The sequence below is a fragment of the Cricetulus griseus genome, chromosome 2 (assembly GCF_003668045.3).
Source record: "Cricetulus griseus strain 17A/GY chromosome 2, alternate assembly CriGri-PICRH-1.0, whole genome shotgun sequence".
Lineage (NCBI taxonomy): Eukaryota > Metazoa > Chordata > Mammalia > Rodentia > Cricetidae > Cricetulus > Cricetulus griseus.
This window is the reverse complement of record NC_048595.1, coordinates 233,124,546-233,140,943: the sequence shown is the minus strand read 5'-3', so window position 1 is coordinate 233,140,943 and position 16,398 is coordinate 233,124,546.

Sequence of the window (16,398 nt, the reverse complement as noted above, 5' to 3'; positions counted from 1 at the left end):
CAGTCATTTCCACCACACATTACTCATCTGCGTGACACGAACGAACGGAAGCCTTGACAAGTGGTGTGTTTGTAAAGAGGTGTGGGACTTCCACCACCGCTGAAACCAGGGCAAACCAACTAGAAACAGCTGCCTATCTGGTAGTAGACACGGAAAGAAAACCCTGCCATTGCATGTACACGGTGTAGGAAGGGCTTAACTACGTCGCTTTCAAATAAGCCAGGGTCCTCCAGTGTGTGCGTAACCACAACTGTTGGACACAAGGCCGGAGGAAGAGTAAACACAGGCAGGGTCCTGGAAAAGCTCTGTGCCCAGGACATTGGCTCCTAGCACAGTCCAGCACTTCAGGGAAACGTGCACAATGGTGAGGCAGCAGCCACTGTACCTTGGGGATTCTGGGGACAGTCTGACCTCATTTCTCCCCCTCACCAGCTCTCTTGGGACACTTTTGCCATACAGTGCATATCTGCTAGTTCTTTTCTCTTCTGCTTAATGGAGGAAGCTCCCTTATGAAAAGACGTTGTATTCATTTTATGGAGGGCATGTCAGCTGTTACTAGCGTGCATCTAAGCATCCTAAGGACATCAGTTGCCTTGCCTTTCTCACCAGTAACACTCTGTGGCCGGCAGCTTCACAGGGTTCTGTCCTGTCCCTAGTTCTATGACATATGACCTATAAAGGTCATATGTAATATGACTTGAGGGAGTGGCTTAGCCTTGGGGTTTCTATTTTGATTTGTTCTGGTGTGTGTGTGTGTGTGTGTGTGTGTGTGTGTGTGTGTGTGTGTGTGTGTTTCTGGAAGGTGGTTGAATCCAGGGCCTTAGGTATGATAGGCAAACACTCTACCAGTGATCAATATCCCCAGCAAGAACTTATAGGGATTTTGCTCTTGTTTTTGTTTTCATGTGGAGTAAACTTTTCATTAATTAATTACTATCCTGTGTGTGTGCATAAGTGTGTTTGTGTGTGTGTGTGTGTGTGTGTGTGTGAGTGTGTGTGTGTGTGTGTGTGTGTGTGTGTGTGTGTGTGTGTGCTGGCACTCATGGCAGTCAGAGCAAACCTTTTAAGAGTCACTTCCTTCCACCATGGGCTCTGGGGATAGAGATAGAACTCAGTCATCAGGTTTTCTGAGCTGTTTCTTTGGCCCTCTATGGATTATTTTTGACGTGACAGGCATATAATGAGGTTACATCATATACACAAGTGCACCACCCATCTTAAGATACTTAAAAACTTATCAATATGCTTGAAGACATTGTGTATGCTAATGACAACCTCACCACAGTCACCTGTGTGGTCTGTCGCTCACTTCCAAATGTACATGTGATATATGCTTATGTCCCTCAATGGTATTCTCTGGTGGGGATTGAGGGTTTCATTTTTGCTTTAGCAGCGTGAGGAGATATGGTTTGCACTATGATTTACATTTTGTCTTGGTTTGCAACATGGATTGCATCTGTCTTTTGTTTTTTTTGCACTCTTCCCCAATCCTATGATATCCTCAGAGCAATACACAAATGAGAGACTCAAATCCAATGTGCCCATCTGTTTCCCAACTGGTGAGTTTGGTCCATTTCTGTGTGTGGCTGTCAGGGATCCAAGTGAATTGGTTTGTTGACATTCCCTGGACACTTCTCTGTTCCGTTTCCTACAAGCTGCTCCCTCTGCTGTTCTTTCCCTGGAATGTTCTTTTTAATTATTTATTTATTTAGAGACTACTTTATTGGTTTTTGTAATCAAACCCACGTAGATAAGACCTTACATATTTGATACAGTATGTTACCCCTGTGCAAATGGGAAAAAAAGTAAGTTTAACATTTCTAGGCCAATATGGCTATTAATTTCTGTACAATGCCAACTCAACATGGTAAACTGGGATACTTCTCTGGAATGTTCTATAGCCCCCTCCAGAGAGCTTTCTCCTGACTTCTGAAAGATTCTGCTCCAAGGTCAGCTTCTCACAGGGGTTTCTCCTGGCCGTCCTTTTGCCATTTCACTCCCAAGCTACTGTGTTTCCTTCCTTTGCTTTCTTGCCCATTCTCAGTCTTTGTCACATGTCATATTGTAGTGTTATATCCTTTTAGATGCCTTGTCCATAAACAGATGGGATTGAGAAGTGTGAAGCTGTATGGCTTAATTTTGAACTAATGTGACATTCAGAGCTGGATACATGAGTCTAGAGCTATTATCTGTCCGTTAGTTAATAGAAATTAAAAATGAACTGTTATGACTCACTCCCAAACAGTTCAGCCTCAGATCACTGTAACTCTCATCACTTTTCTACTTAGCTCACCTGGCTCTGCAGCCAAGTTGCTTTATGGACTCCCCTCTATTGGAGATCACCACCAGACAGCCAAAGCCCATTTCCTTCTCCAAGACTTGTAGCTGCCTGCCTTTGCCTCCTGGACCCATCAACCCATTGACCCCTTGGAAGCCCCTTTCCCTCAATCAGAGAGTAAATTTAAATTATTCCTTTAGAGTATGACAATGATGGAAAGTGCTTGGTCCTTATTATCCAGCAGCACTTGACCAAATTGTTCTTTCCTCAGTCCTTATTTTTGTTCCCAAGAAGTTGGCTCCATGGCCTTCGTAATTTTTGTAGATGATTTTCTTTTCTCTGTTCCATTGTCTTCCTTTCACTGCTGGTGTTTTGGAACTGCCTCAGGGTTTGTGCTGGTATTTACTTTTCAGTCCCCCTGCCTCAAGTTTCAAGAACTCAGGAGTAATATTTTCATCAGTTCTAGAAAATTCTTGACCATTATCTCTTTAGTTGTTGATTTTCCTAATTCTTGCTTCTGCCCTGGATTTCTGAAAGACCTGCAACTCTCTCCTCTGTCTCTTAGTCATTTGATCTAATCTCTCATCTCTTCTCTGGGCCACTTTCCTGGTGGCTCTCGGGTCATGAACAATCCATTTCACTACTGCTCTTGAATTCCAATAGATGATTCTGCCAAGTATACCAGGACTAGTTTTTTAATAATATTTTTCTCATTATCTATGTTTCAAATCACCCTTTTTATTTATTCAAGTACTTTTAATGTGATAATTTTATATTCTGAGTATTACAATGTATGAACAATCTGACCTAATATATTCCTATCATTTCTCCATAGTTAATATTTATTTGTGTATCCTGTTTGCAGTTTCTGTTTGTCTTTTAATTTGTCATTGGGTTTTTATCCTGCTAGATTGTATCTGTGGGAACTTTATGAACCCTGAGCTCTGGGTATATTCTCATAAAACTGTGCACAGCTCAGGACATAGTAAAGGTGAATTAACCTGGGTGCCGCGGGACTCACAAAGGAGAATTATACTACAGAGAAGCACAAGACTCCAGGGGAGAACCTGTTCCTTCCTCCTGATCTCAGAATGCAACACAGCTTTCTAGGTTTCCTCTGATAGTTCGCTTGCCTTGCTGTCTTGCCGTATAGTCATGTAACCCTGCCCCCATTCTCTGAGGTCCTCTACCCTCATTCTCTGGGGGTCTATGAGCTCCTTTGGGGGCAGAAATGAGCCACACCCACTTCCAGCAGGCTTTGCTGCACTCAAAGAGCAACTCCCAAACTTAACGTGAAAGGTTCATTTTTCAGGCCCATGAAGAATCTGCCATCATGAACAACTCTTCTCCGCGTAATGACTACCTTAGCAACAAGCCAAGTCAATTATAGCCACAAAGGCTTATTTTTTGCTAATGCAATACATAGTCTTGGACTGACTAATAGTCTGCTCTTCATTCAATAGTTCTACATGAATGTGCTGTCATCCAACTATAGAATGCCATAGCATCTCATACAGTTCATTAGTTCAGGTGACCTCAGGGCAATGTTCTCATATGCCTATAAAGCAATTAATTAGTTAGTCATTATGAGCTCCCCTTCTTTAGAATGAAGTGCAGGGAACTTAGGAGGGAGGAGGAATGCACTGCATAGCTTTTCTGTAGTGTAGCGAGTCTTTTCTGTAGTGTAGCGAGTCTTTTCTGTAGTGTAGCGAGTCTTTTCTGTAGTGTAGTGAGTCTTTTCTGTAGTGTAGTGAGTCTAGCGAGTCTTTTCTGTAGTGTAGTGAGTCTTTTCTGTAGTATAGCGAGTCTTTTCTGTAGTGTAGCGAGTCTTTTCTGTAGTGTAGCGAGTCTTTTCTGTAGTGTAGCGAGTCATTTCTGTAGTGTAGTGAGTCTCTTCTGTAGTGTAGTGAGTCTTACCGCAAATGTATGATGAATACACATGAAATAGTTCACAAATCGTACTTCTACAAATCAACAGTCATTCAAGTATTCATAATAGTCGCAGAAAGCTTTACCTACACATCACCCAAAAAAATCACCAGGTGCTTCACAAAGGGGACTTGGAATTCAAGTCATGCACAGTGACACAAACATCTAAGAGGCAGAAAGCAAGACACCTCCGAACAGTGTGGTCTCCTCAGCAGCACCCTTTACACTCTCCCATCAAGCAAAAGAAAATATTTGTTTTAAGGTTGAGGACAATTTTATTAAAATTGGAGAGAACAGAATCAAGACAGACAGGCTGTGAAACATGGCAGCTGCCTGAAAGACAGACAGAAAGAAAATTGTGCCTTTTCAGTTGGGGTCCTAGAAAGTCCCGCTGGGCTCAGCAATGGAGCTTGGCAAGCAACAGTAGGGCAGGAAAAGATAGAGGCTAAAGCTTCAGCAAGAACAAGGGACAAGGTCCAGAGCATCAGGGAAAGCATGTCCTGGCTTTGAGTAGTATCAGATGAAAAGAAAAACAAGGTTCTCTGAGTTAAGAGAAGTAAACACACCAGTGCCATAGTCCTGCTTGCAAGTGGGCAAGCACCTGTCCTATCTTTTTTTTTTTTTTTATTAATTCAAGTTAGGGGCACCTGCCCTATCTTAACAAGCCTGTTCTGCAACACCAGGGAGCCAGGCCCTCTCCTCCATGAGATGAGTACAGGGGACTGGTAGGTGTTGCTGTAACTCTTTCCAGCACTGTGTGGATTCACCCACATGATGTGATGCCCCCTGCAGCGCAGCACTGACTTCCAGCTAATTAAGATGAAGAAACGGTTATCTTCCACGTACATACGTGATTCTTTTATCTTCAGTATTCTTTTGAAACAGCTTTTTTTCCTTTGACTTTTGCATTTTCTTCCTTAAAGCCAATGTGAGTTCCAGAGTTTAAAGAGAATGACAGCTCTCATCTGTCCAGTTATCTTCATGGATTTACTCCCTGTCTCTTCTGTTAGGTTTCCAACTTTACAATACAGTAATTGATGAGTGGGATGTCAACTTTGACCCCAGGAAGATACCAGAGAGAAACAAATTCCTCCTCTTGTTATTCTTGACAACCTGGCTCATTTCTATTTGGGGAGCCCTGGGGAGTCCTGCCTGGTCTAGCCCAGCCCCTCCTCCACAGTCAGGCATGATCACTGAATCACCAGGAGGTACAAGGGATGAAGGACTTGTGCTCTGTATACTTGGAGCTATGACCTCTGTGGTGACATCTCTTAGCAGCTAGGCTTTGGCTGGCACTGTGAATAGGGGAACTAGGCAGGGAGAACCAGGAGGGGCCATCTTGGGGTTGTTCTCTGCCTCTCATTACATCAAGGTATGTATTCCATGGCAAGAATTTCTATATTCCCAAGTTTGTTTTTAATGAGTAATATTGTGCATAGGAGCTGGCTAGATGGCTCAGTAGGAAATGGCTCATGCTGCCAAGTCTGACAGCCTGAGTTCAGTCCCCAGGGTCCATTTGGGACTTTAAAAGTTGTCCCTTGATCTTCGTACTCACACTGTGGCATGCATGTGCATGTGCGCTCTCACACTTTCTGCATGCATGTACACACACACACACACACAGAGAGAGAGAGAGAGAGAGAGAGAGAGAGAGAGAGAGAGAGAATGTAATAAAAAGAGAGAGAGTGTAATAAAAATGTAAAGGAGTTATTTACATAAAGTAACATAGTATTCAAGATCCTAAAATTAATACCTCTGTTTATTTCTGAATTTTTAAAACATTACAGAATTTCTTTTCTGTTCTTGTTTTTGTGGTCTTCTGTAGGCTTTTTATGCCTATTTGTGCATCTCTTTCTCAAGGCTTGAGGAATTGTCTTCTATAATTTTACTGGTGATATTCTGTATGCTATCACCATGGTATTCTTCTCTGTCTGTAATTTGGCAATTTGATATTTCATGGGGTCCCAAAGCACTCCCAAGTTCTGCTCATTTGTTTTTTAAATTTCCCATTGACCTTTACTGAGTGATCCAATTCCTCTATTTTGTCTTCCAACCCTGACTCTGTTTTTAAAATGATCCATTCTATTGATGATTTTTTTTTTCAGTTTCAGTATCCTCTTGCTGTGAGTACCTGAGCTCTGGCCTCTGGCTTCTGGACACTTCCCTCCCTGCATGGCCTAGGAATAACAATCTGTGCTCTTGTCTAAGCCCAAGAAACCCAGACCGGCTCCTGCCCTAAAGGCTAGTGGGAAAGTCAGCCGATCCTGGCCAACTGAAGACAGGGAAAAGCACAGCAAGAAGTAGCTGAATATAATGATGAAATTCAAAATAAAATAGACAATGCACAAGCCAGCAAAAAGAAATTGAAAGCAGAACTGAAATATAAACTCCTCCATTAAAAGAGGTCAGAATTGATTGTCAAAATCCTGAACTCTGGATGACAACATTTGTCAACAATCCACAAGTGCTTGGGAGGTCCACATCAGAGTTGAAAGGACAGAATTTGAAGACATAAAATCCGGTTACAGAATAGATTTCTATTTTGGTGACATTCCTTACTTTGAAAATGAACTTGTCTGCAAAGAATTCCATCTGAGTGAGAGTAGTGATCCATCTTCAAAGGCCACTGAGACCGAATGGAAGTCTGGAAAGGATGTGACAAAACGTCACACAGAATATGGCCAGTAGGAAGAAGCAGTGTCAGCGGCCAGAGAAATTCTTCAGCTGGTGTACTGACCTTTTAGGAAGGTTCAGGTGATCCAGGAGAGGTCATCAAAGGAGATGCTTGATCAAATCTCTTGTGGTAGTATTTGGTTCCTGGTACAGGAGGAAGAGACAATGAGGAGGAAGAGGATTGGATGATATTGGGCTTGAGGATTCAGCCAAGGAATCAAGTACTGTGGATCTTCACCTCCCCTCCTCTCCTCCACATCCAGTCCCCAGTCTCATCCCCAGCTCTCTAGCAGATTACCTGCTGTGGACTCTCCTCACTCTCTGCCTCCATCCCCACGGCTACAGGCAGATCCTAGTGGAAAACCCTGCTTTCCTGCCTCCTGTGAACCCAGCAAAATTTTCAGTCACAATAAACTGAGAAAATAAGATATTCCATGATAAAAATACTTAAATAATATCTATCTACAAATCCAGCCCTACAGAATGCACTAGAAGGAAAACCGTCAACCTAAAGAGATTAAGCACACCCAAGAAAACACAAGGAATAAATAATCCCAGACCATCATGGCAAAAGAGGGGAAACACACACACCAACAAAATAACAGGAATCAACAAACAACACTCATTAATATCTCTCAATGTCAAAGGTCTCTCTCAATTCCCCAATAGACAGACACAAACTAACAAATGGATGCAAAGACAGGGTCCATCCCTCTGCTGCATCCAAGAGATACACTTCAACACCAAGGATGGACATCACCCCCGGGTCAAAGGATGGAAAAAGATATTCCAAGAAAGTGAATATGAGAAACAAGCTGGAATAGCCATTTTAATATCTGACAAAATAGACTTCAAACCAAAACTAATTGGAAGAGATAAAAAGGGCCACTACATACTTAATCAAAGCAAAATTCCAAGAGGACATTGCAATTCTTAACTTCTATGCACCAAACACAAGGGCACCTAGGTTCATAAAATAAACTCTGATATATCTAAATTACACATTGACTCTCACACATTGATAGTGGGAGACTTCAACACCCCACACTCCCCAATAGACAGGTCATCCAGGCAAAAATTCAGCAGAGAAATGCTAGAGCTACCCAACATCATAAAACAAATGGACATGACAGATATTTACAGGACATCCAAAGACAAAAGAATAGACCTTCTTCTTAGCACCTCCTGGGACTTTCTCCAAAATTGACCACATACTTGGTCACAAAGCAAGTCCCAATAGACACAAGAAATCTGACATAACACTCCACATCCTGTCTGACCACCACATACTAAAACTGGCTATCAACAACAGCTGAAAGCTTACAAAGTTGTGGAAGCTGAACAACTCACTACTAAATGAAAAATGGGTCAAGACAGAAATTAAGAAAGAAATTAAAGACTTTGTAGAATTTAATGAAAATGGATGCTCAATATACCCAAATGTATCACACACAATGAAAGTGGTTCTAAGAGGTGAGTTCATACCACTAAGTGCCTACATTTAAAAATCAAAGAGATCTCATACTAGTGATTTAACAGCACACCTGAAAGGTCTAGAGCCAAAAGGAGTAGATGTCAAGAAATAATCAAACTCCAGGCAGTGGTGGTGCTTGCCTTTAATCCCAGCATTCAGGAGGCAGAGACAGGCAGATCTCTGTGAGTTTGAGGCTATCCTGGTCTACAGAGTGAGTTCCAGAACAGCCAGGGGCTGTTACACAGAGAAACCCTGTCTCAAAAACATAAATAAATAAATAAATAAATAAATAAATAAATAAATAAATAAATAAATAAATATTAAAAACTCAGGGCTGATAGCAATAAAACAGAAAGAAATTTTAAAAAATCAATAAAACTAGTGTCTAATTGTTTCAGAAACTCAGTAAGATTGACAACCCCTCAGTCAAATTAACTAAAGGGTGGAGAGAGAATATCCAAATTAACAAAATTAGAAAAGTAGAACATAACAACAAACACAATAGAAATCCAGAGACTCCTAAGGACATAATTTAAAAACCACCAAACTGGAAAATCTAAGTAAGTGGATAATTTTCTTGATTCATACACACACACACACCAAAGTTAAATCATGATCAGGTAGTAATTTAATCAGACATATTTAGTTAAATAGAAATAGTCATTCAAGTCTCACAACCAAAAACAGCCCAGGGCCAGATGGGTTTAGCTCGAATTCTACCAGACTATCAAAAAAGAGTGAATGCCAATACTCCTCAAATTACCCCACAAACTAGAAACAGAGGAGAGAAAAAAAAGGCTTTCAGACTGCCCAAGTGTGATCAACCAGTCATGAGTTACTTGTAAATAAATCACAAAGTGTGTGTAGAGTCATAACATGTATGACAGCAAGGGGCTGAGAACTTCATGGATGGCCATCTCTCTAGTTAAAGAAATTAATCCCTGTCATTTTGCTCTGTGAACTTTACTTACAACAGCTACATATTGAGAGTATTGTGGGAAGCTGTCTTTTGGGGCCTTCAGTTGGAGCCAACCGACTTGCCTGGTTTGTGTCTGAGAAGGGGAGTGTGGATTGAGAAAGGGTAGGTAAAGATGTTCAGAGAAGGACAGAGACACAGGATAGCGTCAGAAGGACAAATCTTGTGAACACTGAATGCCTCTGGTTTATTCTTCAACATTCTTAAGTACCCAACCAAAAGGGAGAAAGTGGCAGAAGACTTCTATTATCATGTTCAAGTAGCAAAAAGACTTCCCTTCATCCCCCAGGCATTTGGTAGCCACACCTGTTATCCAGTCTTCAAGGTCAAGAGTGAACACACCTGAGCCCAAGTCTATTTTATTTATTTAACTCATCCACTACCAAGGCTGAAACATCCTGCAGCAGCCAAGCATTAGACCTTAAGGTCCTTGGACTTATTAAGGACAGTTTTGAACTCTCTGACCTTGAAGTGGTCCCATCTTTATGGGACCCAACAAAGTATATCCAATGCTGCACCCACAAAATCTTTCTGAGAAGTATTTGCAACTCGTGACACTTCCTCAAGTGAAAGGGAGGTATGAGGAGTGACAGTCAAAGCTAAGGGTTCCCAGCTCCTCCTGCTGCTCCCCCACCCCCACACAAAGTACAATATGGTGCAAGGTTCCCCAGAGCTGCAGCCTCCCAACTCCCATCTTCACAAAGGCCTCAAGCCCCAGACAGGGGGAAGGGCCAGGGAAGAGCACTCATTCCTCAGGGGCTGTCCTGACTCTGCTCCCTCCGCCACTGAGTTGAGTCTTCCCCCGTGCAGAAGTGCTTTCTTGGTTAAGCAGAAGTAACGCTGGGCAGAGAGGCTTGTGCGGGTCTTTCTGAAGATTCAACGAGGTTATTCTGTAAAATGCCAAGAACGATGCTAGCATAGGACAAGTACAGGAGAAGTGATATTTTGAAGTTTTGCATTGATTTTAATTATTTGCTGTTAAGAGCACATTAATCATGCTAGCATTTTCTGTATTTATAACAGAATCACTTGTGTTATCTTAGAATCTTACATCTCTCCTGATTGTATTCTTCCACATTTCTCCATATTCATGACCTTCTGGGTATCCGCTGATACAATGGCCAGTTGATATAAACATCACCAAGTACAGGTAATTCAAAACATCTTTTTATTTTAGTTTATTTTTAGAAACAGACTCCTAAGTATCTCAGTGTAGCCTTGGGGCTGATATGTAGCCAAGGATTACCCTGAACTTCTGATGCTCCAGTCACCACCACCACAGAGCTGTGATTACACTCTTGGTCTACCTGGTGCCTGAGGATCAAACCCAGGGCCTTGTGCATGCCAAACAAGCAATCTGCTGCCTAAGCTATGACCCTAGCCCCTGCAATTGGAAATATCTTAGGATTTTAAGTTTTACACCAGTTCACCATAATGTCACTGCAAATGTATTTCCTTATCTTTATGCAAAGTACACTTCTTTTCCATAGACACATACCATCTTGATATAAGAAGTAGCCCGGGCACACAAAAAGAAAGCAATCTATATTAACATACATGTTGGCCCAGGTTAGACCGTGATGTTGGCATGATGCTTTCAAGCTAAACAGATGTGGCTTGTTAGTAATTCTGAAACACCTGTCTCATCAAAGCCTTTCCCCAGGGACCCTAAGCAGTTTTGAGCCACACTGTCTCATCTTCTCTTGCCTCCATTTGTCGTCAACTCTCCCTTTGTCTCTTTTTCCTGGGTTTTAACAAACTGTAGGTAGCATGGGCCACAGGAACACCATTATTACAGAAGAGAGCCTGCTGTAATAGCAAAGATGAATGGATGTGACTAATTTTGACATTCAGCACTGCTTTTAGTAAAGGGCTAGTACTCTCAATTTTTCTCCCAAATTGCTGCAAATATCAAAACAAAAAGAAAGTTTGGAAGTCCAAATAATATCTGAACCACAAAGGAAGGAAAATGGACAAAAGTGACCACAAATACTTCATTAAATCACCCCAAAACATGGAAGCAATGGGGAGAGGGGGCAAGGAAATGGAGTCGGCTGTCTTCACAAGTCCCAGAACTTTCCTGTGGAAAGCAGGTGGAACAAACTAGAAATCTAGATGTTTCCCCATGGCCTAAGAGCTGGGCAGCACGCTGCAAAGGATACCTACCCTGCACCCACTAAATTCCAGCCCTCATCACCACTCACAGGTGACGTCAAACATCTGCAAAATAAATGGTACAAAATGGACCAGAAAGTGGTGGTCCACTACAGATGGTCATGAGATCTACTCAAAGGCAGACCTTGACCCTATGGGGCTAGAGATCAGCATTGGGACATCCACAGACGCTGTGGACCCTCCAGTGAGTAAAGAGAAAACAGCTATGTATCCAGTATAAGAAATAGACACTCCTATGCTGTGTCAGTTCAGAATAATCAGCCAAGCGTAAAAGGTCATCTAAAATCATGAGGTACATAGGTAACATGCAAGAGCAATAGAGATAAAAAAAAAAAAAAAAAAAAAAACTGGCACATGACCAAACAAAGCCATTTCCTCAAAAGGGAAAACTGGTGAAATTTCCAAATAAACAGTAAGGGCTCACAAGTAGCTGCAGAGAAGAGCATACATGCTCAGACTGAAGGAAGCCACTCCATGCCTAGAATAAAGTTTCCACCTGTGAATTTACAATTTGTTTTCCTTTCCTCCAAAGCTAGCTGAGGGCATCCCTCCTATAAAAGACAGTGTGTGGCCTGCTGTGCACACAGGATATTGGTACATTCCACGAGACACTCGAGACTCAGTTCTCTTGTAAGAAAAAGACAAGCAGGAACTCACAGGAATGCATTAACTTGACAGAATTTCGAGCCTGAGATGGGAAACACCCTTAAGGAAAGGAACTCATTTGGTGTCTATACACTGCCCTGACCCCAGCCCTGAGAAACCTAATTCACTTCCTACATCTCCCCTGGAAGTCAGCAGGTGGGAGTGATGCCTGCACCTCTTGGCTGTCTCCATCCTCCAAACCCAGATAAAGTCCCCTAAGCTTGTTTTATCCACTGCCTCTTCACTGTTGAGAGGGCTAACAAGAGAAATCTCAATTACAGCACCGATCCCACTGCCACAACCCAAAAGAAACAGCACTGAAGGGAACATTCTCCCCTCTGTAGAGACTGAAGCAGAAGATATATAACTGGGAAATAAACCCAGCCTTGCATAAAATAATGATTCTCTCAACAATTTTGGCAAATGTATACTGGCAACTATAATAACTTGGGCTGATCATAATAATCCAATAACAGTTTAAGAAAAAGAAATTGCTGAATCTAATTTGTTATGTCAATAAAGATGATATAATGGGCAATATTAAAATATATATTAAGAATAAATCCCCACTTAATGATTGTAGCAAAATAATCTGACCACAAGTTCCCATTTCTGATTTCTGAAGTAATCCCCAATTATTTTCATTATTTTTTTTTTCTTAAACTCGCATCTAAGACCAAGAAACAACAGCATACTTAAGAGCAGACCTCACTGAAGATGTTCCCATAGAAATTGGGAAGGATGCAAAGGCACTTCCCACAGTCTTTACCACAGAACATTGTTCACCAAGAAAAATAGCATAACACATTATCCCTTAACAGATCAGCCAAGAAGAAAAGAGCTGCATTTGTCTAGGAAATAAGGATGTAGAAGCTCATAAACCAGTGGGAGAGAAAAAATAAATAATATTCCTTCAAGTCAAATTCAAAACATTCCAAACCCTCATGCTTAGACCTATTGGATGTCGCCACAATTGCAGCAGCTATCCCTGGGGAAGTCAACGGTGTGAATAAAGATGTATCATTAAGGCTGTCTATCAAAAGTCTGCTTGTTATGGGGAAATTTGCAAATTAGCATACTTCAGTTGAGAATTTTTCAGCCACAGCTTTGTAAGATAGAAGGTAGTATTGCCCTTTTAAAATCTGAAAAGCTTAATACTGTGCTTTAAAAAAAAAAAATGAGAAACTTGAAAGTTTTTGCTTAGTTTCCTATTGCTGTGACTATTAGTTGAAGTTAAAAATAAATAAACAAATAAATAACAAGTAAATGAATAAACAAACAAATGTAAGGGAGGAGAGGCTACTTGAGCTCACAGGTCAGAATAACACAGCTCATGGTGCAGGGGAAGGAATCTCGATGGGAGCAAGTTGGCCCACGGCACTGACCAGAAAACAAAAAATAGGGAACTCTAGGAATCAGTTGGACTTTTTTCTTTTCCCTTTTTACTTGGTCTGTGCACCCAGTCCTTGAAGCCACCACTTTGAGAGTGGGACGTCCCTTCTAGTTAAATCTCTCTGGAAACACTGTCATAGACATACGCACAGCTGTACCTCCTTAGTACCCCAGGTGTTTCTCGATCCAATAAATCAAAATTAACCACCACAGATCATTGCAATGGCTAATTAACAAATAAAGAGTCATGGGAATTTTAAAGTGAAAACCTAAACTTGTGCTTTGAAAATGGTGAGAGAATACAATCGACTAATTTCCAGCCATTGTGCTTAAAATTTTAGTGCTGTTGGCAATTAGACTTTCCCAGTGTGTGCTCCCTTGAATGAGCAATCCACGGATAAGAAGAGAAAGGGGGTAGGAGGCTCACAGTGGAGCATGAGGTAGCAGTGCTCGGCACAGGCTGTGTCTGTCAATCATTTGAGGAGCTCACCACTTTCTCTCCAATATAAACTTTTTAGACACTTTCCCCAATTCTTCTGCTTGGTAAGGGCTGACAACATCTGGACAAAAGGGAATCAGAAGAGCAGTGTCTGTGTTAATGGAATACGTGTGGCTGGACATGAAGTGAAAACAATGGGAAAGAGAACAGAGTTTAATTTGGATGATGATTTAAACAGGCAGAGGGAAAGCTTTAAAAATCCTAACAAATGAAAGAGTCAAGGGAAGGATAATATTGATCCTGAAAATGAATTGTTTCGTCGTGTAGCTACACAACAGTGAAAAGGTCAAGTGTTACATTTGGAAGAGGCTGAGGCAGGTGGACAAAGAGCTGCCATCTTCATCTGGAAGGACACATTAGGAAAATTAAAGAATAAAAGGGGGTGTTGGAAACTTCTGAGTAGCCCAGGGGTGGGTGTGGTTACAAGTGGAGGGCCTGCTCTGGGGTGTGTTCTGCAGAAATAAATACATTGCAGTGGATGCACATGAAAGATGCTACCTGCCATATTTTAGGAGAATAAGAAAAGTAGCTGTGATCCATCTATTCTAGGAGTATCTACCCCTTCTATGTGGTGTAAAGCCCTGAAAAAAATAGCAAGGAACTCGTGACTAGGTCTGTGCCAGCTGGGAGAAGTGTCCACATTCGAGAGTGGAAAAGAGTCAAGCTCTGGAACACTATGTGACCTGTTCATATTTTGTATATGAACACAGATATTTACACATATGTTGCATGTTTTCCAGAGTAGAGAAAAATGTAGAGCCCAGTCTAAACCCCATGAACGAAGTGTACCTCTCCTTTGCCAAACTCCGCTGCATGCTCTGGCACCTTTTTATGAACATGAGGATTTTGTAGCTGGCCTTTGTGCTGACCCGGCACAAGAGGCCATCTGTTGCAGCCACAGCTCCTGTTTCCCACACTCTCAGAGATGAGGCCCTGGCTGAGCTGCACCAGAACTTCCTGATCTCGGTGAGGACTCTTGCCTCACCTTTTCAGTTGTGCATTCATAGCTTTTAATTTCTCACTTGCAGACATCTCAGACCTACAGATCATGGACTGCATGCACCCCAGACCAGCTCTGAATGTAGCCCAATGTTTGTAGATACATTATTTTGAAATGCCAAAAGATGAGACACCCCTACTAGCAGAAATAGAAAAGCCAGTAACCACCATCCGATCACAGTGCCATCTAGTCGTAGTCATAGCCATCCAATCTGCTAGCTTGTAACTCACCACATGCAGCTCCTCCCAGGCCGTTAGCAGTCACCAGCTCCCATCAGAGCAACACATGGCCAGGTGCTCTCTGTGGTGGGCTTGCAGTACCCCTGCCCCAGCCCTTCTCTTGTGAAGAAAGCTGAGGAGGAAGCACACTTGGTGTCAGGTCAGGTCTCCCTTCATCACTGCAGCCAGAACTTAGTCTGGAGCAACATCTAGCAGGTCAACACCTGCCAGGCAGGGGCACCCACAAGAACAACACATATCTGGACCTCAGTGATGAATTAACGGGATCATGACATGCCCGGTGATAGCGCCAGGTTGTGGGCTCCCAGTTAGTAGACTGAGCCTTCATGTCTCTGCTGCTTGCAATGATAGGATGCTGCTAGTTCCCATGACTACACCAAATGGTCTAATTAGCTTCTGAATCTCATGAGGGTTGATTCCTTGTCCATCCCTTTCTATTTGATAGTCTGGCTGAGCTTACATAGATAAGTGGGTTTCTTAAGTCTAACAAATATCACCACAAAATACTTAAGAAGGAGGCAAGCCCTCTGATAATAAAGTTATTCCAAGATAAGCTAGGGTCTATGTGAACATCTAATGTATTCTAACACACACTGAAGTGTAAGTATAGAAGTTCACTGTAGGACTCTAAGGTCCATCAATTGTAATGTTTAAGACAGAATTCACACTGTTACTCTGGGACCAAAGTCAAGAATTCTAGTATAATTATATTTTTATTTTCAAGTGCCTTCCCCTTGACCTTCAGAGCATCAAACACATCAGAATCCTTAATCCCACTCCAGCTCAATAAGCTGATTGGTCAGGTTAGGCTGAGATAGGAAGAGTGCACTAATCTGATTGGTCAGGTTAGACTGAGATAGGAAGAGTGCATTGATCTGATTGGTCAGGTTAGGCTGAGCTAGGAAGAGTACTTACCCACCTGCCTGGCTTGCAGGTGCCTTCCAATTAGAGCAGTGGACACTTCAAAGGCACTTAGAAAAACTATCCCTGGAGGAGACCTTCAGCCTGTTCTAGGGTGAGCCTCCAAATAATCTGAAGCTGTTTCTCTCCCTGGCCAGTTAAGGCATGTCTCTCCTTTCTTTGCCTGTGATCTAAATCAAGACACTCTGCCACTGGCC